The 2500-nt window shown below is 54.0% G+C and overlaps 2 non-coding genes across 2 annotated transcripts; both read left to right on the top strand.

The window, feature by feature from the left end:
- Positions 1 to 35: 35 nt before the first annotated feature.
- Positions 36 to 1845, top strand: LOC145747224 (small subunit ribosomal RNA). Its single transcript, XR_014281964.1, has one exon. It is a non-coding gene; the product is annotated as a small subunit ribosomal RNA (ribosomal RNA).
- A 245-nt stretch (positions 1846 to 2090) lies between these two features.
- On the top strand, positions 2091 to 2244 carry LOC145748879 (5.8S ribosomal RNA). The gene has a single exon (XR_014283453.1). It is a non-coding gene; the product is annotated as a 5.8S ribosomal RNA (ribosomal RNA).
- Positions 2245 to 2500: the final 256 nt, after the last annotated feature.

Below are 2500 nucleotides of genomic sequence, written 5' to 3'. Positions count from 1 at the left end.
AAAGACTCCGTTCGCGTATTTTGTCGGCCGATAGTTACCTGGTTGATCCTGCCAGTAGTCATATGCTTGTCTCAAAGATTAAGCCATGCATGTCTCAGTACGAACTTGCGTACGGTAAAACTGCGAATGGCTCATTAAATCAGTCGTGATTCATTTGATCGTAAATTTTACTTGGATAACTGTGGTAATTCTAGAGCTAATACATGCAAAAAGCGCCGACCTTGCGGGAGGCGCGCCTTTATCATATCAAAAACCTGCCGGGCTTCGGCTCGTCTTGTTGGCGACTCGGGATAACTTTGCTGATCGCACGGTCTTGCACCGGCGACGGATCATTCAAGTGTCTGCCCTATCAACTTTCGTCGGTACGGTATCTGCCTACCGAGGTTCTTACGGGTAACGGGGAATCAGGGTTCGATTCCGGAGAGGGAGCCTGAGAAACGGCTACCACATCCAAGGAAGGCAGCAGGCGCGCAAATTACCCATTCCCGACGCGGGGAGGTAGTGACGAAAAATAACGATACAGGACTCTAACGAGGCCCTGTAATTGGAATGAGTACACTGTAAAAATTTTAACGAGTATCCATTGGAGGGCAAGTCTGGTGCCAGCAGCCGCGGTAATTCCAGCTCCAAAAGTGTATATTTAAGTTGTTGCGGTTAAAAAGCTCGTAGTTGGATTTTGGGCGCAGGCGTTCGGTCCGTCGCAAGGCGTGCACTGTTCGTTCTGGCTTTACCTCCGGTTTTCCGTCGGTGCTCTTGACTGAGTGTCGGCGGCGGCCGGGACGTTTACCTTGAAAAAATTAGAGTGTTCAAAGCAGGCGCTTCGCCTGGATAGTGTTGCATGGAATAATGAAATAGGACCTCGGTTCTTTTTTGTTGGTTTTCGGAGCGCGAGGTAATGATTAAGAGGGACGGACGGGGGCATTCGTACTGTGCCGTTAGAGGTGAAATTCTTGGATCGGCGCAAGACGAACGACTGCGAAAGCATTTGCCAAGAATGTTTTCTTTAATCAAGAGCGAAAGTCAGAGGTTCGAAGACGATCAGATACCGTCCTAGTTCTGACTATAAACGATGCCAACTAGCGATCGGGGGGCGTTATTTTGACGACCTCTCCGGCAGCTTGCGGGAAACCAAAGTCTTTGGGTTCCGGGGGAAGTATGGTTGCAAAGCTGAAACTTAAAGGAATTGACGGAAGGGCACCACCAGGAGTGGAGCCTGCGGCTTAATTTGACTCAACACGGGAAATCTCACCCGGCCCGGACACAGCGAGGATTGACAGATTGAGAGCTCTTTCATGATTCTGTGGGTGGTGGTGCATGGCCGTTCTTAGTTGGTGGAGCGATTTGTCTGGTTAATTCCGATAACGAACGAGACTCTGGCTTGCTAAATAGTTACGCGGCCTTCCCGGCCGGCGTTTAACTTCTTAGAGGGACTAGTGGCGTTTAGCCACACGAGATTGAGCAATAACAGGTCTGTGATGCCCTTAGATGTTCGGGGCCGCACGCGCGCTACACTGACCGGATCAACGTGTGTTCGCCTTGGCCGAAAGGTCTGGGTAACCCGATGAACCCCGGTCGTGCTAGGGATAGAGAATTGAAATTATTTCGCTTGAACGAGGAATTCCCAGTAAGCGCGAGTCATTAGCTCGCGTTGATTACGTCCCTGCCCTTTGTACACACCGCCCGTCGCTACTACCGATTGAATGGTTTAGTGAGGTCCTCCGATTGGGCCCGGGCTCGACTGGCGACGGTTGGGTCTTGGCCCGAAAAGACGATCTAACTTGATTACTTAGAGGAAGTAAAAGTCGTAACAAGGTTTCCGTAGGTGAACCTGCGGAAGGATCATTAGCGCGAGAAAAAAAATCGAAGAGCGAAAGAGCAAACACCGGGACGGCGACGTGCCTCGGCGCGTCCGCCGCCCCGCGATCAGGAACTTGTTTTGTCGGCGTCGAGTGCCCGAAGGCTTCATGCGGTGCGCGGGCTTGTCGCACTATTTGTTGCGACCGCGACCCGCTCGGCGTCACGCGATTTTTTCAGCCGGATGGCGAATCGAGGTTAGGAATCGAAGAGCGAAAAGCAAACAAACAAACGATGGCTCTTGGCGGTGGACCACTCGGCTCGCGAGTCGATGAAGGACGCAGCAAGCTGCGTGATTTAATGTGAATTGCAGAACACATTGAGCATTGACGATCTGAACGCGTATTGCGGCCTCGGGTTCATCCCGGGACCGCGTCCGTCTCAGGGTCGCAGAAACGACAACGGCCGGCGGGATCGGCTCCGCGACGGCTCGGCTCGCGTGCGTATGCCCGGCGACGGGCAATCGCCGCTCGGTTGAAGGTGGAAAGTTTTGGTATTCGGGCTCGCGTCAGCGATGCGTGGCGGCCGGCGAGCCGCGCCGCGTCCGCTTGCCGCCCGAGTCGCAACGACGGCGCTGTCGACCTCGAGCTGGGGGCCTCGACGCGTCGGTCGCGATTCGCGCAGGGCGAGTAGGAGCCGCGGGGCG

The sequence above is a fragment of the Corella eumyota genome, chromosome 3, assembly GCF_963082875.1.
Source record: "Corella eumyota chromosome 3, kaCorEumy4.1, whole genome shotgun sequence".
Classification (NCBI taxonomy): domain Eukaryota; kingdom Metazoa; phylum Chordata; class Ascidiacea; order Phlebobranchia; family Corellidae; genus Corella; species Corella eumyota.
Note: the sequence above shows the minus strand (reverse complement) of the source record. Positions and strands in the feature narration are given on the sequence as shown.